Source organism: Anastrepha obliqua, unplaced genomic scaffold (assembly GCF_027943255.1).
Source record: "Anastrepha obliqua isolate idAnaObli1 unplaced genomic scaffold, idAnaObli1_1.0 ptg000012l, whole genome shotgun sequence".
NCBI classification, from domain to species: Eukaryota; Metazoa; Arthropoda; class Insecta; order Diptera; family Tephritidae; genus Anastrepha; species Anastrepha obliqua.
Window position 1 is genome coordinate 6977349 of NW_026562179.1, and position 23720 is coordinate 7001068.

A 23720-nucleotide genomic window follows, 5' to 3' on the forward strand; every position below is an offset into this window, starting at 1 on the left:
CTCCCGTTGGATTCCACGTAGACCCCAGAGCCGGAGCCATGCTCGGTCCTGGAGCCATCCGTAAAAATGCGAAAACAGTGTTTGCCGGGCTCATTTTCTGAGTCTCCCCACAACTGAACCTCTGGTAGCACTACACTGTATCTCTTTTCAAGTACGACTCTTGATGGCATGGAGTCAAGGGGCATGGAGAGAATCGTTGGATCGATGTCCATGCCTTCTCTGTGTTCCAATGCCGGACAAGGGCCGTACCAGTTCCCACTGTGTTTCAGTCTGCAGATGGCCTTCAAGGCCTCTCCTTGGATGAAAGCATCAAGTGGTGGTAAACCAATCAGAGCATCTAGTTTATTATATAGAGCGACATTTCATATTACCTCACACGTTTCTAGAGTTATTCTTCTGAATGTTATTGTTCCCCTTCTATGATCACAAGGATAGTAGATTTACCAGGTTTGGCTATTAAGTATAGTAAACACGAAAATTGTGAGGCTGGCATGTCACAGATTAGAGGCGAATGAAATGAAAACAAAATGTGCAAAGTAGTTAGTTCAATACAAACACACGTCAAAAGAAACGTGGTTACGAAATTGTGAAAAGGTTTGTGTTTACGGTGCCCGTCGTAGCCGAATGGGTTGGTGCGTCATTACCATTCGGAATTTACAGAGAGAACGTTGGTTCGAATCTAGGTGAAACACCAAAATTAAGAAAAACATTTTTCTAATAGAGGTCGCTCCCCGGCAGGCAATGGAAAACCTCCGAGATTATTTCTGCCATGAAAAAGCACCTCATAAAAATATCTGCCGTTCGGAGTCGGCTTGAAACTATAGGTCCCTCCATTTGTGGAGCAACATCAAGACGCAAACCACAAATAGGAGGAGGAGCTCGGCCAAACACCCGAAAAGGGTGTACGCGCGAATTATATATACGAGTATATATATATATTTGTTTTAAATTAAATTTAGTAATTTTCAAAAAGAACATCATTATTCGCGCATCGTTTTACAACTGTATTCACGTACCATATTCTTTTACCTATTTATTCTACATATTCTTTTGCCCTTATTCTTTGACCTTACCAATTCGGCTCTGGTGTGACCCAACCAAGTGGTTTTGCTGCGAACCATCACGATTTTAGAAAACGGCGTAAAATTCATCCACAGCACTTCATAGACAGGTGTTCAAGGTAAGGGAATTAGTGAAAAAATCAAATGTTGACGATTTCTAGAATATTGTTTGTTTCAGAATCGCTCCCCCTATGCAGCATAAATTCGAATGTACTTTTATCCCCTGATGCTTGCTAGCGCTTTATAAGGTATGGAGCTATATACTTACACCTTGTAGTTTAATACGATTCTGGTGTTTGTAGTTTGTCTTGTCAATCGCTGAAAAAAGTAAAGCGCGTTAAAAAGTATGCGATTAAATAATATCAAGTAATTATAAAGTATGCTTACATGCGAATGTATGGTATAAATATACATATGTCATTTGTACATCGTGGCCTAGGACACTTTTTTTGTGGGAAATTTCATTAATTTTTGATGGTAAACAACATTCTCGCCCTGAAAAATATTTTTTTTTATTTTATTCTCGCAATGAATATTTGAAGCTTGCTCAATGTGCTTTCCTACAAAATTGTGTGCGATGAGCGAACCATCTTCATTCATTGCTTTGAATACTGACTCTAGACCACGTATGTCAACCATCATAATTTTACTGGAAATTGATAAACCAGTGAGCAAAGTCGGTCCCCACTTTGAACAGAGCTTTCACATAGTCAAATGCTTAGGCAATATAAAACCAAAACGTTCTTTTCATATCTTTACGCTGTGCACTGCATTGTGCATCATCGGTGTTTCTACGACCACGTTTGAAGTCAGCAAACCATCATTTTATTGTTGTTTCTAATGAAGCGGAGTCCCCATCGCACTTTTCAAGCCATTGCTTCGCTTGACCGATATCTTTTCCCATCAACAAGCAGTGCAAAATTACAACACAAAATTCGTTTTGATCCTGTAAAAAATATTGACGTATAGATACAAAATTTTACCTTTAAGTGGTAGTTGTGAGATTTCCAAATTAAGTGTGTCATCTATTTCTACATTTGCAGAGTTATATAATGCGCTCTCATTTCTTCACAGTAAATATATCCTTAACCGGTATTTTAATTCCTAATGATCTAGGTGATTTAGCACAACATGTTTCAAAATAGTGCAAACTATTAGTGTATCATACATATCTGAAATATATAATATCCATGTATGATTATTTACCTTAATGGAACGGCAGCAAATTGTGTTTCCAATTCACATCCATGGTTCTCACCATATCAGTCATCTGTCTAATCAGACCACTTTGTTAATTTATCACCTATTTTAAGCCTATGTACCTGACCTTCTGCAAAAATCAAGCGCAATTTCCATTCTATGCTCCCAATTTCTACTTTGATCACAGAAATGCGCTTTTCAAGAGATTCTATCCCCAAGCATGCTTCGTCTCGTTGGAATGCCACCAGATCTCTGCTTTTCTTTCTATTCTCTTTCATATAGAAATAACTTAAGTTTTCGATTTCAATTCCTCCACTTCCCGCAAGTTGCTGTCGGAATAAAAACACTCCCGCCATGATGATGTTGAGGCATATTTGCGAGGTTCCTCCCCAATTAGCACATCTGCAATCCACATTTAAAGCTGCATGGGTTTAATATTTTTTTTTTAGATTTGATGACTTTAAATGAAGTAAATCTTCTCTTCTCTATTCTCTGGAACCTGAGGAGCAACCGTAAAGTATTTGGGCGCAGTACCTCTCCTTAGAAATCAGCTATTCGAAAAGCCTAAGATATTTTCCATAACGCGTTATTGTTAAATACACGAATTAATAATAAACCATTTTTTACCCATATATGTACAATATAAAAATATTACTTTTAATTAAAAAAACTCACCTGAAATAACGCACAAAGGAATAACGCACGTTCGCACATTTGTATTCACCGTATTCGTAAACAAATCGCTACCATAGCATGGGCATTGGCTGTATTGATTTTTTTCGACCATCACCAACCCAATCTCAGTTTTTTTTTACATATCCCTCGTCAACCCATCACCTGATTCATGAGTATTACATAGTTGGGTACCACCATGAGCCCAATATCTTACAAAAATAAAAAAAAAAAGAAAGTGTGTGGTAGTTCACGGAACCCGCACGATTGAAGTGAAACTTCTTTTATCAACAAATCAATAATTTAACTATTATTTCAATATAATGCATGCAGAAGTCATGGAAAGCATGGAATGGAATTTTATTAAACAGAATTATTTATTTATTTTAATATAAAAAGAAATGAATTTATTGTACTCAATTACATTTGGTTCTCGGCATTGTCATTATCATTATTGGATTCGTTTTCCAAAAATGAAACAAGGGCTTTATGGTAACTGAAATACGTAAAAAATGATCTACATTCTAATCTATCAAGGTATCGATGAAATACTGCATCAATGGTAGTTCCGCATCTTGTTGTTGGTACTACAAATTATCACTTATCGTACAACCGGAGGATTCACTGTCACGGTGTTCAACAGTAGCTCTTAATTTTTTACGCTCCAAATACTCACGTTGCCGTTCAGCACCTGTTTTCGGTTTCCGTTTTTGTTGATTTGATGCCATATTTAACAGAAATCAATCAACAAAACAAAATATGTTTGTAAGATTTGCTCAAAACTACACACACACTCTATGACGCGTCTCGCGTTACTAATAATATTGTGTTTGGGATAACTGTCAACTGTTTCCACCGAAATGCGTTCGCAAAGTGTATGGTCTTTGGTATGGTAGGTAAACAGATTTATGATACATTATTTTGCGGCGACAGCACAGCGCGATAGCCCAGCGGCTAGCAATGTGGGCTTCCGATCCGAAATCCTTGGTTCGAATCACAAGAAAATTTTTTTTTTTTTTTTTTTTATACATTTATTTCATTTTGTTTTATGATATGTTTATGAGCAGATTTTTTTCATGGCAGAAATACACTCGGAGGTTTGCCATTGCCTGCCGAGGGGCGACCGCTATTAGAAAAATGTTTTCATTAATTTTGCTTTCACCGAGATTCGAACCAACGACCTCTCTGTGAATTCCGAATGGTGATCACGCACCAACCCACTCGGCTACGGCGGCCATCAATCAAATGTCATATTTACAAATTACATTCGATAAGACGACACGCCACGCCAGTCTTTTAACAGATGGCGCTGGCATAGCGTGAGTTTTACGTAGTTTAGCGTAGTTTTACTCCTCACAGCGTTTCATCCACGCCACGCTTTTAACAGATGGCGCTGGCGTAGCGTCACATATCGATGAAACGCTATGGTTTTACTCCTCACAGCGTTTCATCCTTCGAGACAAAAGAAGTTTCACTTCAAAAACCGTGTACAAAACTGTGATTTAAAGCATGTTTACATATTACGAGGTTAAGGTTATCTGAGAGTTAACCCCAAAAGATAATCTATAGTGCTTACACTTTAATATCCATCATAATCTAATAAAGTCAGAGTCAAGCAGCAGTTGAATATAAACGTTACATATCTGCTTAGTTTGTCAGCTTCTTTCTATTGCTTTTGTGGTGAATTATATTAGAAATTTCAATATTTTAACTCAATCGTAAATACAAGAGACAGATTCGAAAACAAACACAAATGGATGTGATGAATACCAAACTAAGAAAAGCCGATCTATTGTTTCTTGGAAGTCAGGAAGAGAAGGAAAAGATTTTGATTGCTCCGGATTCGCAATTTATTCAACTCAACTTTGCATTGCAAAAATATTAACAAGAGTTCGAAATGCATAAAAAGCTGCCAATGTTTCACCATTCTCAAGTAGTAGTTTGGCAACATTAGCTTTAGTAGTAAGTCCGAAAAGTACTTGGACATACGTAAGTAACGATGAAAGACGTAAAGTATTGTAGTTCTAACCTTTAAATAAAACATACTCTTCAGGCTAGACACGGCATTTTTATGAACAAGATTTTCCCTTGATGAATGACACTGCCTTTAAAAATACGTTTCGCATGACTCGGGCTACTTTCAAAATCTTGTGCGAAAAGGTGAAGGGTATCGCCAAGCGAGATACTTTCTTATGCCATATCGAAGTCAGACCCTCTGCAAAGGACTGTACAGACTACTACAATTATAAGGGGTGGTATTCGACAGTGTTACTGGCACTTGTTGACTAGAGGCTTGTAATTCAACAACTGTTAGTTAAATATGTACACAATAGTTCTTCATTTGCATATATCGCTTCCTTTATATAAATGTCGGGTGCCCGGGTCGATGCAATGATTCAATTATTTTCGAAAACTGCAAGATTAAAAGCGCTTCACAGAACCACATCTTTAAAGAGAAAAGCAAAATAATTTCTGACTTTAAAGTTCCTGTGGGCGTCATAGGTGATTCGGCTTTCAGATTCTCGGAGACTTGCATGAAGCCCTACCCGTTTAGCATTGATTCTCCAATGTATGAAAAAATGTTCAACCAGCAGCTATCTAAATGCCGCAGCATCTGAAAGCCCGCCTCAGAAGAATTAGATAGGGAATCGACAATGATATAAAAAAACGCTGCCTTAATTATAAAAACAGCATGTGTCTTGCATAATTTTTTGAATTCCTACAACGACAAAATGGATCATATATGGCTCCAAAAGCAAACTGAGTATGAGAGGAGTCGCAATCTGCAACAACCGGAGCATACAGCAGCCATGTCGGATTTTAGCAATGATGTTGAAAATATAAGAAAGGCTATTGCAGCGTTTTTATGTAAGTATTCCAATTTATTCAATAAATGAAACAAATATATAGCTTCAAGCTGCGGGCAAAACTAACTCGAACTCGAACTAACCCCTTCATTTCCTACAAAATTGTATTCATGCTTTCATCTACAATCAAAGCCTTCTTCGTAATATCCATTATTGTGGCTTGTATTTCTTTGATTTCGATCAAGCCTTTTTCTCGACAAGCAGTCGAATGCTCCAACCATTGTTTTATATTTTTTTGGTTCAGTCGGAGTTGCTAGTACTGGAGATGGCAGCAATGTTCTGGAGCTCATTGATGCCTCCGACGCAAACAGTGGATCGGCATTCGCATCGCCTCCATGGTCCCACACTATTAATTATAGAAGTACAAAACAATAGTAAATGGGAAATTATATAATAAATTTCGATTTTACCTCACCAAAATTATCTTGGATCAGGTGCTCGAAATTTAAAGCCTTGCTGCCGCTTAGAATTGAGTGTACTTTTCCCCCCCGAAAACCCCATTTTTTCCTGCCTAAAATGAAATCAGGGATTTGTTAAAAGAACACTGCTTTGAATCTCGGTGAAACACCAAAATTAAGTAAACTGTTTTTTTAATAGCGGTCGCCCTTCGGCAGGCAATGTCAAACTTCCGGTTGTATTTCTGCCATGAAAAAGCTCCTCAGAAAAATATCTGCCATTCGGAGTCGGCTTGAAACTGTAGGCCGCTCCATTTGTGGAACAACATCAAGACACACGCCACAAATAGGAGGCCAAAAACTAAAAAAGGGTGCGCGCGCCAATTATATACATATATTCCCACTGTTTATAAGCCCCAGTTAATAATGACGAAACTCAGTGAATCTTAGTATAGGGTGTCGGCGACATTTATTCTTATTCGTTATGCGTTCTTATTGTTATGCGTTGCACAACTGACTGGGGCTTCATAAGCCGGTGGGCGTGCAGCATTGTTATATACGTAAGTATAGCGGTTTGTTAGGTTATGCATTTTATCCCTTATCTCCGAAGCGGAAAACGTCTCCTTGCCTTTACTCATTTTGGCTTCCATCACCATGAAAATGTGGCGTTCTTCGCGCATCTTAAATCGTGCGCTCGGCCTGCCCACAACTCTAACACCATTTTTTCGGCACATGCAGACCTCTTCATTCTTGGTTTCCGTTTTTTCACAATAAATAGTTTTGATTTGTATCAAATCATTTTATTTCAGAAGTTTACTTATGATTCAATATTTGCATCCTTTTCTCATCCAATTGTTAACAATCAATGTTACAATTTTTTGGTGCACTCACAATAGAACTAAGTAGGCCTGCATTTTTCCGTACTTTTTTACAGATGTTCCAATACAACTCGGCTACTCCACCAGATTAACTTGAGGTTAGCAGCTAATCTACTTTGGAATGAGATTATCTGTTTTATGGATAACCTGGTACATTACGACCTAAACTAGCGAGTTATAATACGTTCACAAATGCATCAATCACCTATAAATCCACCAAATTAAGCTACCCGTTCACATATGGTAGATTACCTGTAAAATTGGCAAACAGCTATCAATACTGCTTTGAGAGTTTTTCTTCATAGAAATTATTTTGGTGGAATATTTCGGTGTTTTTGGTTTCTTTAATTATTATGAATGATATGAAGAAATACAAAAAGAAGGAAAGCTAATTTAATTGCGCAATTGGCTACTAATAATAAACAGTTGGAGGAAATTCGTATGCGACGTTTGCTGAGGTTGCAAAAAATTATGGCAGTAACGCATAGGAAATTTTATATTACATTTTATAATAAGTAAAAGGAGGACAAAACGTTTATGAACATACGTTTTTTTCTGTAAAATGAGTCCCTAATTAGTGATATTCAACAAACATTTTATTAGAATTATGTTTAAAGACCTGTTTTCTTAGCCGGTATCCATTTCATTTAGTTGTTATTTTGATGTTTCTCCTTACATTCGTAATACTTATTACCGATAACACAGAAAACAAAGGGTTGTATGTCAATAAGTATCGTTATTATGGGACTATTTCATAATCTCAGATTTTGGGACAAAAATTTTATAAGGGAAATCGCGCTTCTTAATCACGGATTTTGAGTAAAGCGCGAAAAAGTAGATCATCTACTTATATGTGAACGTATTATTAACCATGAAAGTGGAGATAACCTAGTAAACCTCGTAATATGTATACGTGCTATTACTTACAATAGTGTTGTAAATAATCTGTATTGATAAGATATTGTAACCCACTATCAAACAGCCCATGTTCTTGTCGATCTAAATATATTTTGCGCACCTAAAACTTTCGCCGTTGGCGTGATTAGCGTCTTAACTTGTACATGTTTATTATTAAAAAAATGTGTTTTCATAGCTTCTAGGTAACATCCTTATTCAAAAATGTATTGCACATTTGTTATTGAGTATATATAACGAGTCCAGTTATTGTTATAACAGCGTTCAAAGAGCTCATGTGATCCTACAAGTTTTCACACTGAATCAAAGTAAGTACAGCAAGAAAAACCATTGCATTCGGCCAACGCCTTCATCTCCTCGACTTTAACGCCTACGTCATAGGTTAATTTTGCGCCGGCTTTTTAAATCCCCAGTCAATTGAATACTGAAGGTGGCGCTATTGAAAACAGTTACTTTACTCTGACGTCAGCTCCCTTCCCTAGGAAAAATTACATGTTTGTGAAAATTCCGTAAATGGCTTAGTAATATTGTGATTTGTGAGATTGCAACTAAACAAACTAATGCAAACAAAGTGCCGCGTGTTAAAGTACAAATGAATTGTAGAGTACCTTCACTTCACTTTCAAACTTCTTTCGAATTCTTTAAATATATTTTTAATAGGTAAATGAACTCAAACTTAAATTATTTAAACCATTTCAATGTCAATGCCATTGTTGTCAAATAAACACTTTAATTTCAATGACAAAATTCTTTTTCCTTTTTTTTTGAAACCCAAAACATAAGTAAAGACATGGCACACACCAAATACATTTTTTCTGTCATATGATACCTCACTCCAAAGCAAAACCATAGCTTACTGTCAAGTTCAAAGACCCATTTAAATTTAAGCCAGCCTAAGCAAAATTTTATTGTATAGTATTTCTTTTGAATTTATCATTTTGTTACTGATTTTTACTTGTAACAATGTTTAGTTGTAATTATATATTTTATTGATGAGAAGACAAAAAGAAAGTATAAAATAAATCTATTCTATCAGATGGCGGGCAATTCAGTCTTAGCCTGGTAGTTGAAGGCAGTCATTTGCCCTAAATAAAAAAAAAAAATATTTTATTTAAAAGGAACTTTTAGTCGACAGGTTTGCTCTAAAGCTCTTCCCCGATAATAAAGACTTTTCATGGCGATCCTGCGGACGATCCTTAAATTCTGAAATACTTTAAACTTTAAATTTCTAACAACTATATGGAAGGTCCAAAGAAGCTTTTTATACAAAAATAGACTTGAACATAACAAAGATACCCATCGTGTGGCTATCCCCAAGGAAAATCTGACCTAGAAAGGACTACCAGTACGTCTGGACAAATTATGTTTTTTAATCAAAACAATATCAGAGGACGAAACAATTACAGAGGACATAACAACACAAATAAACAAGGACGTAATACCTTTAACCAAAACTATGTTGAACAAAATTCACACCGTGGAAATAATTACAGAGGAAATCATGGACACCGTGGACAAAATCATAATGCAAATACCTATTTTGGGGCTAATAATAACAATTATAATAGAAATAATTATAACAATAATTTTAGATACAATAATAATTTTGGAAATCAGTACAATCGTGGGTACAACAGGGGACAAAACAATAGCCGTGGAAACACTTACAACCGCGGAAACTTTAATAATAATAATAACAGAATTAGAGTAATGCAACAGGGAAACGAGTTTGCCCCGGAGGAAGGACAAACGAACGAGAGTCAATCCCCGGGTACCCAAAATTAAATATTTTTAGAATTTCAAATAATGCTACGAATATAATTTCATTAAGATGTGCAGACTCAAATACAAATCTAACTTTCATAATAGATACGGGAGCAGACGTATCTGTCACTAGCAAACCCGGCCCCCTTCGTTGGGCACACTAAAATAGAATAGATATGGTTTAGAACAGAAAATATATGATTTTCATATTATTTATTTCTTTATTCTTTATTCAAGCGCTTTGGCATAAACAATATTTTTTGTTTTTCTATTTGTTTTTGAGTAAATATAAAATATAAATTGAAAATCAGGAAAAAAGAAGATTGTTTTTAAATTTCAAATCAACGCATATGAATAAACAATCGTATTTTTTCCTGATCATCCATGAATTTTTCGTTTCAATTTATATGTTTTATTAAGCATTGGAGCTTTTTTAACCATTATCCATTTATATTTATCAAAAAAAAAAAAACGAAAAAAAATTTTTTTTCCACGAACACATATATTAATTTCATTCGGATTTCACATTAAATTCTCAAATTTCATAAGAAATTATTCACTGTTCCAAAATCCACTCCAAAAAAATTCACAAACAATTTTTACATGTTGCACTTACGTTTTTTCCTTACGGCATCCAAATCAGAAAGAAATATTGACACATTGTAACTCACACTGTCAATTTGACAGTTCAGTTCCGCCCCAAGCGTTAAAAAAGTAAGCGACATTATGGCTGGTTCAAAAGAACGCTGTACCCGTTGCCAGTGCTCCGAATTACAACCAAACTTTACGAAACCCATTTTCAATACTTACTTAACAATGTGTGTAAGTTTGGTTTAATTCGGTGCAAAGACACGGCGGGTCCACGTTTTGGCATATATTTCGAGACCCTAGTCATCAATAGGTATTTGATACCCATATTGTACATACAAAACCAAAGGTTACTCGGGTCCACGTTTTGACCTATATCTCGAGACCCCAGTCACGGAGCGGCATGAAAAATACTCTGTACTAAAGCATTCACCAACAGCTTTCATTTGATATCCATATTGTACATAAACAACCAAAGGTTACCCGGGTCCACGTTTTGACCTATATCTCGAAACCCTAGTCACGGAGCGGCATGAAAAATACTCTGGACTAAAGCATTCACCAACAGTTTCCATTTGATACCCATATTGTACATACACATCCGAAGGTTACCCGGGTCCACGTTTTGACCTATATCTCGAGCTCTATTTCCAAAATAAAATATAATCCATGTTACTCGTGGATGATGTAGCTTTCGAGTGGTGAAAGAATTTTTAAAATCGGTCCAGTAGTTTTTGAGCCTATTCATTACAAACAAACAAACAAACAAATTTTTCCTCTTTATAATATTAGTATAGATAAAGCCAAAAAATCTATATGGCGACTTATTTTTCAATTACCAAGGTAAATGTAAATTAACAGGGATATCAAACGAAATTATTTACTCAAAAGGAGACATAAAATTAGATTTTGGAGAGAAACCGCATATCCACAAATTCAATATAGTAGACGACAAATTTCCTTTAAAAACTGACGGAATATTGGGACAGGATTTTCTGAAAGATTGCCTTTGCAAAATCGATTTAGAAACATATACTATAACACTCGTTGTTGATGATAAAGAGATCATTTTACCCATTCATTCAGATTTATCTGAAGTTTCGGATATAATTATTCCTGCAAGATCGGAAATAATTCATCGAGTAAAATTAGATCTAACTAAAGACAGCGTCGTGTTCAATAAAGAAATTCAAAAAGGCGTATTTCTAGGAAACTCCATAGTACCCAAGGAAGGATTTGCTCACATAAGACTACTTAAAGTTAACGACAGTGAAATTCGTATAAAAAATCTAAATCTTGAAACAGAACCCTTAAATAACTATTACATAATTAACCAGAAAAATAAAGATAATTTTGACAAAACACGTTTTCAAAAATTAATGAAAATTTTAAATTTTGATTCAGACGACAAAATTGCAAGGGATTCATTATATAAAATTTTCGAGCAATTCCCAGACATTTTTCATATAGAAGGAGAAACTTTGAGCACTAATAATTTTTATACCCAACATTTGAGTATGAACGATAAAACACCTGTATACATAAAAAATTACAGATTACCTCAGACTCAGCTTGAAGAAATAGAGGAACAAGTAGAAAATTTATTGCAAACCGACATAGTGGAACCATCAGTGAGCGCCTATAATTCACCACTTTTGATTGTACCAAAGAAAGTAGCGGAGACAAAAAAAAATGGAGGCTTGTAATAGACTATAGACAACTAAACAATAAGATAATTAATGATAAATTTCCGTTGACGAGAATAGAAGACATACTAGACAAACTGGTTCGCGCAAAATATTTTTCAACGCTCGACATGACAAGCTCTTTTCACCAGATAACGCTAGACAAACACTCAAGACACTTGACTGCATTCTCCACAAGACAAGGACTCAAAATATCTAGCAATAGCTTTCAAAGAATGCTCACAATAGCTTTGAGTGGTTTAGATAGCAATGCATTTTTATACGTAGACTATATTATAGTGTTTGGCTGTAGTCTAAAACACCACAACAGTAATTTAATTGCAGTTTTTGAAAGACTACGAAAATATAACTTAAAACTAAATGCGAGAAAGTGCGTATTTTTTAAATCCGAAGTCGTGTACCTAGGGCATCTGATCACGCAAGATGGCATAAAAACAGACCCATCAAAATTTGAAGTGATAAAAAAATACCCCGTACCAAAAAGTAGTGACGAGGGTAGGAGATTTGTAGCTTTTTACAATTATTATAGACGTTTTGTACACAATTTTGCTCAAATAACCAAGTGCCTAAATAATCTTGTAAAGAAGGGACAAGTATTTGATTGGACTGACGAATGTCAGAAAGCATTCGAATCACTAAAAGGAAAACTAATCAATCCACGTATCTTACAATATCCAAATTTCGAGCAACCATTTGTGTTGACAACAGACGCATCTAATTTCGCACTCGGTGCAGTACTTAGTCAAGGAGGAATAGGGAAAGATTTGCCTACATCATATGCAAGCAAAACTTTAGTAAAACATGATATAAATAAATCGGTCATAGAAAAAGAACTACTCGCGATTCACTGGGGAATACATTTCTTCCGTCCATACCTAATGGGTAGAAAATTCACCGTGGTAACGGACCACAGACCTCTTATCTCCTTATTTTCACACAAAAATCCTTCGTCCAAGATGACAAGGATTAGACTTGATTTGTCAGACTATGATTTCGAAATAGCCTAGAAGCAAGGCAAAATGAACACAAATGCCGATGCATTATCACGAATAAAGATAGACTCAGACATACTAAAAAAAAAATGATACCAACGGATTGTGATGACAATAATAAAATGTTTGTAATAACAAGGGGAATGTCTGCCAAAAATAACACCAGGAAATCAGGCCAACTTCACATTTGGGATTGTACGTCCACTGCCAATATAAGAAATATAAAAAGATTAAAATTCGTATACGAAGAAAAAATGAAAGGATCCAAAATACAGATAAATAAAAATGGGGATATAATAATCCGATATAGTGAGGAGCCTCTGAAATACGTTTCAATCATGGCGAAACTATCATCAATAGCGACTAAAAGAAATATAGAAAAGCTAGCGCTAGAAAAAGATAATTTATTAAGAGAAATGAATATTGAAAATTTTAAGAAAGCATTCAACAAGTTGCAAACTGAAAGATTAGCACAAAATTTAAGACCCTTAAGAATAATTTTATATAAAGCCCCAAAACAAATTAATGACGAAGAAATTATAAAAAACTTTAATATTTGAGTATCATTCAGCACTAGGAGGACACCTGGGTAGAAAAATTATCTTAAAATTAAAACAAAAATACATATGGAAGAACATGAGAAAAATAATAAAACAATATATAAACAGTTGTAAAGAATGTACTCGAAACAAACAGACAAAGTACATAAAAGAAAAAATGACAATAACGGACACACCTAGTACAAGCTTTGAAAATTAAGCATAGATACAGTAGGACCATTGATTATATCAAATGGTTTCCGATATATTTTAACGGTACAATGCGAACTGACAAAATACATAATCTTATTCCCAATGAAATCTAAAGAAGCAATTTCTATCGCAAAGACACTAGTAGAACAGTTAATACTAAAATACGGACTTTTTAATACATTAAAATCTGATCGAGGTACAGAGTTTGCAAATGAATTAATGAAAAATATATGCGAAATACTAAATATAAAGCAGACCTTTTCAGCACCCTATCACCATCAGACAATAATAGTTGAAAGGAGTCACAGAGTCCTAAATGAATTTCGACATTTAGTAGAAAATCACGAATGAGACCAATGGCTACCTTATTTTGCATTTGCTTTTAATACCACACCGAACATAGAGACGGAATTTTTACCGTACGAGTTAATATACGGAAAACTACCACGCTTACCAACTGACACAATCGAGGACAATCAACCAGTATATAACTTAAACAATTACGCAAATGAGATGAAACTTAGACTAAAAGAGTCACTTCTTAGGGCACAAGAGCTGATAAAACTAACAAAACAAAAGAGAAAATAACTATGTGACAAGAGCTGTAACACATCAGAATTAAAAGTAGGTGACTGGGTATTTGTAAAACTAGAAACTAGAAGAAAACGAATTAACAATAAGCTTAAGAAATATCATAATAATACCCTTAAGAAATACAAAATCACCTTAGATATTATCATATAATAAAATAAAGAAAAATTTATTATAAAACATTCAATTAAAAATAAATTTAAATATACTAAGAAACTTTTAAAGTCATAAAATTATTTATATTGAAAACTACTGAACTTGCAAAGTTTAATCAAATTTTTTAGCACAGTAATTTTCAATCTTAACCATAGGGGTGTAGAGTACCTTCACTTCACTTTCAAACTTCTTTCGAATTCTTTAAATATATTTTTAATAGGTAAATGAACTCAAACTTAAATTATTTAAACCATTTCAATGTCAATGCTATTGTTGTCAAATAAACACTTTAATTTCAATGACAAAATTCTTTTTCCTTTTTTTTTGAAACCCAAAACATAAGTAAAGACATGGCACACACCAAATACATTTTTTCTGTCATATGATACCTCACTCCAAAGCAAAACCATAGTTTACTGTCAAGTTCAAAGACCCATTTAAATTTAAGCCAGCCTAAGCAAAATTTTATTGTATAGTATTTTTTTTGAATTTATAATTTTGTTACTGATTTTTACTTGTAACAATGTTTAGTTGTAATTATATATTTTATTGATGAGAAGACAAAAAGAAAGTATAAAATAAAGTCATTCTATCAGATGGCGGGCAATTCAAGTCTTAGCCTGGTAGTTGAAGGCAGTCATTTGCCCTAACTAAATAAAAAAAAATATTTTATTTAAAAGGAACTTTTAGTCGACAGGTTTGCTCTAAAGCTCTTACCCGATAATAAAGACTTTTCAGAATATAAAGCCTCCAAATGCAGTTTTTTGCGTTTTTATGCGGAAGACGTCGCGGCTAGAAAGTATGCGTGTGTGTATACAGTTTCTTGTGTTGTTTTCATTGCTTTCGTCTACTCTTCTTATTCAAAAACTGTAATTCCCCTTCCTTTTGTTAGGAGATATTTCATGTGTGTGAATATTCAGTAAATGGCTTGGTAATATTGTGGTATGAGAGATTTAACTAAACAAACTAATGAAAAGGAAGTGATGCGTATTGAATTGTGAAAATACCATCAAATGCAGTTTTTTTGCTTTTTTATGCGGATGACCCCGTGACAAGTAAGTGCGTGTGTGTGTCTCCTTGTATTTTGTCGTTGTTGTTGCAGCAGTTTACTAAATCCTGCCAGTACCGTGTAGTCACCGATCGTTTTCGTCTAACTCATCTAACTCTAGGCCTAGGAAACGTCTGGAGAGAGAGGGGTGTTAGCTGAGTAGATTTGATGGCGCATAGGTTAGATGAAATAGGTGCTTAGTGTCCTGTGGTGTGCCTTCACATGCTGGACATATATTGGATGTGTCGCGGTCTGTTGGGAATAGGTAGGAGTTTAACGTATTACAATATCCAGAACGTCCTGGACAAAAGTTATGCGGGTCTTGAGAGGCAGCTGAAGCTTTTCGTCAGCAATAGGTTGTGGTGGCATTCCGATAACGGCATTCGGAGGTCGGGAATTTAGGAAGGTGGTAAGAATCTCCCGACAGATATCTCTTATTATCTGTCTATATACTGTCCGCTCCAGTAGTTGGGATTGGGTTTTGTTCTGGATCTCGTCAGTGTAGTTGAAGAGATGCCTGCTGATTTGCCTGGGAGATTGCTCATCAACATTTCTTTGTCTTTGTCGCAAGTGCTACCGGGTAGCGATCAGAGAACCTTTGAGTTTTGATCTCAAAAGGTGACTGACGAATGCCGACCACTCAAATAATTCCAGGAGTAGTTCTGGCGGGCGAATAGAGTATCATCTAAGAGCGTGGAGTGGCTGACTGTATCGAAAACCTTCTTCATGTCCAGCTCTACTTGGACAGCTCTCTTTCAGCGGCGATCGGGGCGATCGGGCGATAGGAACTACCAAACACAAGAAATAATACACATCCACACTTTCTTGTCACGGTGTCATCCCCATAAAAACGCGGCACTTCCTTTTCATTAGTTTGTTTAGTTTAAGTGTCCAAAATCACAATATTACCAAGCCATTCAATGAATTTTTGCAAACATGTAATTTCTCTTCCTTGTGTTTATTTGTCTATATTTTCGGCTTTCGAAGGGCGCCACCGTAGGTATTCGATTCGTCTTAGAGTTTGTACTTAGTATTGTTTGGATTATGAGTGCTAATGGACACGGAAAAGTTAGAAGATGAAGTGAGAAAACGTCCCGAGTTATGGGATATGGGAAGAAAGGACTATTGCAAAAATATCAAAGTGAGTGTATTTTTGTATAATAAAAGTTATTGTACACACATAGATATTTGTTTACAAAATGCATTTACATAAATACATAGGCACATAAGATTACGTTTTGAACAAAATAAGATTTATACAAGTCACGTACTTTCATAGCACTTAAAGAAGCTCGGCTCCTGTTCGCTCTTTGTTCTCTTATTCCCATATTGATCGATAACGAGCGTATAGCTTCCAATAAAGTGTGTCGCTACCCTCTTTGCCAATAATAATACTATGAAAGAAACATGTACTCTGTAGTCATCCTTGCTTTTATTAATTTCGCATTAGCTTTTGTTTTATCGTCAGTTAAATTAATTTTTAGGAATGATCGCAACAAATAGTTTTTAAGAGTATAAGCTTCATCTCCAATTAGTACAAAGGGTGCTTCTATTTCATATCGTGGCTTTATCCATACTCAGTACATCACACTCCCAAAGCCTAAGCCTGATGCTAGAAAACACCGAACAGCTACAGAGAAAATCCTCTACATGGTCCACATTCCCAAGACAGAAAAGGCATATTAGACCGCCAATGATTCCATTGGTAGCCACATGCTGACCACAGGCGTTGTTTCTTGTGATTATAACCCACCAGTATGATCAGGTCCTTCCTACTAAGTTTCAGGAGAAAGGTCGCTAATTTCCTGTTTAGTTCTTTCACAAAGCACTTGGCTACTCTGCAAAAGCTGAACTCAGACCAACGTATTCCTTGGGTAGACCTTAGGACGTCGTCAATATATAATAGAAATGATGCAGAATTGACACCTGCGTAAGCTCGCAGAACTTTCGTTAACCTGTTTATGAGCAAACTCGTTCCCTGTAATTCCACAATGTTCAGGCACCTAAATAAGTTAAACTTTGTTGTGTTTTGCAACAATTTTCAGTTTTTTCTTACATTCCCCGACTAATTTCGATGATGTTAACCCATGCCAGCAAGGGCTCTTATTGCAGCTTGGCAAGTAACTAAAAGTTCCAATACTATCTACATACTACCCCACCATTTTTCTTAATTAACAAGTATGCTACTTTTAAGATGGCACCGACTTCCGTTTCGAATACCGTAGCCATCTGTTCTGTAGTGTCAGAAAACTTAGTGTATTCGTCTAAGTACCATCCAGATCCGCTGCCATGGCTGGTTTTGGATCCGTCGGTGTAGAAATTGTACTAAAATCTTGAAGATAACGTACGGCAACCGATTGCCTGCTGTCATCAAGAACAGTGTTCACTGCACCGAGAACTGGTGGCATATCTGACATTATCCAGTGTTTTCTTCGTTTCCACAGACTTCGTTTAACTTCAACATTTATGCCGCCTTCAACGTTTCCTTTCGGATTTAAAGATGTAGAGATAGCAAGTTCAGGATGTCATTAAGGGCATATTAAGATGTCGTGTTCATAACACACTTCTCTGAAGTCTATTCAGGGGTCTATTCTGGAATTAACCATAGTAATCTTCCACCGAACTACAGAGGCGTATGCAATAGTGGGTCTAATCAGGGTGTTGTACAACAAGTGTAGTAACGCAAAACTTGGACCCCACATCTTGCCAAAGGTTCTCTTACACTACCGGAAGACTTTTAGTGTTCGAGAGACCTTCTGCTCGAGGTGCGTCTTCCAGGTCACCTTCTACGAGTCTTCCAGGTCATCTCCCCTACGGTTGGGCAGCCTTTCTTAACTTCAACCTTGACTCCTTAATCGTTTTCTATATCTGTGATAACCAATCTCTTGGATATCATAGAGTGGATCCATCTAACAATGATTTCTTCTATTCCATGTCTTCTGATAGAAGAGCATACATATATAGTCAAAGCAGCATTGTCAAAAGTGCCTTCAATGTCCACATACACACCAGAAGTGTATTCCCTTGCTTCCAACCCTTTTTCGATTCGAAAATAAAATCAAGAATTCGACTGTCGAACCTCGAAAAATTCCCTTTAATGAGATCATAATATTGTGTTCAATCCGCTTTTCGAGGATTCCGACTCGCTGGCGTCGAAGTTTCCTTGGTCGCAAGCCGTAACTCTATATAACGATGGTCCGACAGGGAATCTTTCCAACCAATCGCACAATCTGATATTTTATAGTTAAATAATGCCATATCAATCCCTTCCGGACTTCTGCTGGTTATGAAAATCGGTCGAATGCCAACGTTCTGTACAACTAAGAGAGATTATCATGAAAGCCATGAGTTTACGCCGCCTGAAGTTACAATTCGTGCAACTTTTGACTGTGTTCTGTGAATTCGAGTCACATCCCATAATAAGACCTAATACCATAGATTCAGTGTATCTTGCGACTTCCATAAACACCCTCTTAGGAGGAAGGAGAATAGATTCACAGCGAAAATAGGCCGAGACAACGATTGTCTCTATCGATTTACCCCATCGATACCTTATCTTGACTGCAACTAAGTCTGTAACACAGAAGTGTCTTAACAAAATGCAATCAACCGCTTTTGGCACAACAATACACGTACCCGCTTTACATACATATATCTCCCAAGCCCTGTATTTGTCGTTTAGACATCCACGGACTGCGGCATAAAATACCAGTAGCCGATATGTTATGTTGCAAGTTAATCTGTGTAAATGAAATGTTGAATTCATATGGACAATCAGATTTTTACGTTACACCTTGCCCATAACTGAATCGAAAACAGTAACAAGTATCCGTCTCAGATGCAAATATATAGACGCATTCCATTCCTAGATCGTATGGCTTTCAGCGAGTCTGGGTCCACACCAAGAACAAGGTGGGAGGCGTTTCCATACTCAGGATCCGTCCCCGCTTTGGTATGGTGGTATGACCCCCAGTGCGTCGTAACAAGTGCTTATTTAAGGCATGGATCCTGGAAAAAAACGCATTCGGCTCCCTTGGAGGTCCAGTAATCGGAATGCTTTCCCTCCCAAGTTTCTGAATTTTGTTCGTTTGCTGAATCACAAACTTACATTTTTCAAAAATTTCCATCGCAGCATTAGTTGTGGTCGGAAATTCGAGCGATTGAGAGTTTGGGCATTGTATCTTCAAGATGCCGTGCTCAACTTTCATTCACTCGAATCTAGGTACATTTTTCGATTTTCCGAAACTTTGCTCTCGACAAAGACCAATTGCTTTTAGGACAATTGGACCTGTCTATCGCCACAGATCTGCACCATCATACCGCTAGCCACTGCTGTAGCATATGCGCCTCCGACAGACGGTAGTGAATCACTAGGCGGTTTTGAATTTGCCCTCGCTCCTACACTTCCCCCACAGCACTCCTTTCTCTGGGTATCTTGGTACTACAGGGCCCGCCATCTATCGTTACGGATTTGAACTAGGTATTATTTGAAGAATGGTAACACTTAGCTGTCATCTGATTTGACAGAAAATTGGTTTTATTCTTTCGCTGAACGAAAATGGTTGTGTATACGCTCAACGAACGCTGGGAAATATTGCGACATTACTTTGAAAATCATGGTAATGTTGCAGAATGTGTACGAAAATTACGTACGGCAATGGGAAGAAGAAAAGCACCGAATGAAGCGTATGTGCGTTACTTTGCGAAAAAAGTAAGAGAAACTGGGTTGCTTATTGACAAACCAACGCGTGACCGACCAAAAACCGTGCGTACACCCGAAAATATTGCTGCTGTGGCCGAGAGTGTTCGTGAATCACCAGGAACATCAGTTTACCGTCGTTCACAACAATTGGACATTTCGGAGACATCATTGAGATGAATTTTGCGTAAAGACCTTGGTATGACGCCGTACAAAGTCCAATTGGTTCGGCAGCTGAAGCAAACCGACCACCCAATGCGTTTTCGCTTCGCTTCATGGGCTTGGGATCGACTTGAAGAAGATGAAGACTTTTACCGAAAAATCATCTTTTCGGATGAAGCTCATTTCCATCTCGGCGGGTATGTTAACAAGCAAAATTGCCGCATTTGGGGCTCAGAAAACCCGCACGCACTCAAAAAAAAGCCGATGCATTCACAACGAGTCACTGTTTGGTGCGGATTTTGGTCGAGAGGCATCATTGGTCCATTTTTCTTCGAAAATGAGCGAGGAGGGGCCGTAACCGTCAATGAGCGTTACCGGGCCATGTTGAACGAATGTTTGTTCCGAGAAATTGAAGAGGACGATATTGGTGGCGTTTGGTTTCAACAAGATGGCGCTACTTGCCACACAGCGAATGCTACGAGCAATCTTTTGCGCACTGTCTTCGAAGATCGCATTATCAGCCGAAATTCTGATATCGTTTGGCCGCCTCGGAGCTGCGATTTGACGCCGTTGGATTATTATCTTTGGGGTGCCGTCAAAGTACAGTGTTATGCCAACAAACCAGCAACAATTTATGCACTGAAGACCAACATACGCGATGTCATAACTGAGATGACAATGTGTTGAAAAATTGGACCGATCGTATCGCAGTTTGGAGAAATATTGAGTAGTTTCTTTTTTACAGCATTTTTTAATTCCGTAAAGTTATATGGCGGACCCTTTACTACCCGGTACTTGATTGTCGCAAGAGGCTAGTTACTGCAGCCTGTTGTCCAAGGTTGCTTACATTGGATTCAGGTTTGTTACCCTTCCTCCTTTTCTTCTTCCTTTTACAAACCGGTGCGCTCCCCTTCGCCTCATCTGCCAAGTTGACCAGATGGGTCATCACCAGATCTTTTTCTCTAACCAGCTTCGGTTACATGGGTAGGCGAAAGCAGAAGAGCCACAAATCCAGTTTGAGTCGCAGTCGGCATAGCTTGGTTTGACGCAGCCATAACTTTTACTTCTCTCACCGTCTTCGCGTCTTGCCGCCTTCTCTCTCTGTAAGACATATTTAATACTGTAGCTGACACCTGTTCAGTGTCCATTGGTACACTATTACTTTCTGAGCGCGAACTCGGATTAACCATAGCCCCAACAGTCTCCGAAACTGTTGCCAGCACAGGAACCAATTTGGTTTTCTCGGATGCGGTGACATAACAAGCAAGGGCTACCTGCGCCATAAGCTAGACGTTAGAGCTATGGTACTTTTCAGATTTGCATCCCAATCAACCATATTACGTCCGTAAGTAAAAGAAAGCGTCAGAGCGCTGAGAGGTAAACGAACTTGTCCAGCCTTCTCAAGATCAGCTACAGGATTAGCAGGCGTTCCTGCACTTTCATAGCTTTCATTGGTTCCACTAAGGCAAGCTCATTTTCACTCAGCAACAGGCGGAGGAGTCTCGCAAATAAATTGACGCCTCGACATCATCGTGGCGGGAGTGTTTTTATTACGACAGCAACTTGCGGAAAGTGGAGGAATTGAAATCGAAAGTTTAAGTTACTTCTATGTTAAAGAGAATAGAAAGAAAAGCAGCGACCTTGTGGCTTTTCAACGAAAGTACGCATTCCACCAAAAGAAGCATGCTTGCGGGACAGAATTTCTCGAAAACCGCATTTCTGTGAGTAAAGCAGAAATTGGGAGCATATAATGGATATTGCGCTTGATTTTTGCAGAAGGTCAGGTACGTAGGCTTAAAATGGGTGAAAATTAACAAAGTGGTCTGATGAGGGCATTGCCCAACCAGTTTGTATGAAGTTCGCACCCTCAATAGGTGGGTGAAAAAATTAGATATGAAAAAGGCTTAATAGAGTGTAATTAACGTGCGTTTTAATTACTTGCAGCTTTCACGCAAATGGAATCAATTCAAACTCTGTGAGCTTTAAGTTTCCGCGAAATGAAAATAAGGCAGTCGTACTGTAAATTATGTGCAAGTAACAATGCTCAGAGGTAAATAGTTAAAAGCAATATTTTATAAATATTATGTGTACATAAATATGTTCTATATTTTTTATTCTAATTTTCTTCAATAGGCCTTATGTCTGAGTGGAAGTAGCCGGAATTTTATGATTTGGTTGTTGTCATATACAGGTACATCATGAGCGTTTCGTGGTGCAAGTTTAGGACACTGGCAGCAACATAAATGTTTATCTTTTCAGACAAATGATTGCTACGAGGTACTTAACTTCAGAGTACCATATGCTGACACAAGTAAAAGATATCAGGCTTACGGCTTAGCTCGTGAGGAACAAGATGAAATAATCAGACAGAACCATAGGCCTGATCAGGAAACTCAATTTACTGCCGTCCCAAAAAGGTAACAAAAGTATTATATAATCATAGATATATACCATATACTTCAGATACACTAATGGTTTACACTATTTTGAAACATGTTATGCTAAATTATTTAAACCATAAGCGTTTGCTTTCAGGAATCATACAGTCGAATAACTATTTACATATCGCACTTGTTACGTTAAAGCGTAACAACTCAAAAAGAAAAGGAAAAGAGTAACCACTCAAAAATTTGTTATTTTAGCGCAACTACTAAACAAATCAGAATGAAACAACCGTTATATTGTTTTTAATGATATTTTCGTGCAATTACATATTTTTTCCCTTGTAATACCTATATTATTAATATTTACGGAAACAGTTTTTCGTCTCTACTGAAAATGTTCAGATTTTGAGTTGTTACGCTTTAACGTAACAAGTGCGATATGTTGGACATCGTAGATATATATATAAATAACGTGTTGGTTTTATATTGCATAAGCATTTGACTATGAGAAAGCTCTCTTCAAAGTATGGACCGCCTTTGCTCAATGTTTACCAAAAACTAGAACGTGTTAATGATTCTAAGCAGTGTTTAAATGTAATAAACTGAAAGTTTTGCGTCGATATATGACAATGGATGGAACATGGATGCATTACTTTACTTCAGAATCAAAGCGATCGTCATCTGATAGTCCGTGAGCCAGGCGCTAATTTTTATCAGTTATTTCCTCTCAGTCGATAATTCGTAAAATGCCTCAGATAGTTGCATTATGAAGCGTTGTAAACGTCAGCTGCGGCTCCGCGGGTGGGTTGAGCAGTGGTAGCCGCCCACTCACGTAAAAAAAAATTATTTTTAGTCATTTCCTCCCGATTAATACATTGATCAAATTAAAG

General features: G+C 36.9%; 2 long non-coding RNA genes across 2 annotated transcripts; one reads left to right on the forward strand and one right to left on the reverse strand.

Moving 5' to 3' along the window:
* Nucleotides 1-1199: 1199 nt before the first annotated feature.
* Nucleotides 1200-3055, reverse strand: LOC129251327 (uncharacterized). Its single transcript, XR_008582948.1, has 6 exons — nucleotides 2937-3055; nucleotides 2389-2825; nucleotides 2268-2331; nucleotides 2045-2173; nucleotides 1449-1556; nucleotides 1200-1379 (listed from the first exon to the last, which is right to left on the reverse strand). It is a non-coding gene; the product is annotated as an uncharacterized LOC129251327 (long non-coding RNA).
* A 5178-nt stretch (nucleotides 3056-8233) lies between these two features.
* LOC129251299 (uncharacterized) lies at nucleotides 8234-22856 on the forward strand. Its single transcript, XR_008582946.1, has 3 exons — nucleotides 8234-8296; nucleotides 22580-22637; nucleotides 22706-22856. It is a non-coding gene; the product is annotated as an uncharacterized LOC129251299 (long non-coding RNA).
* The last annotated feature ends 864 nt before the right edge of the window (nucleotides 22857-23720 follow it).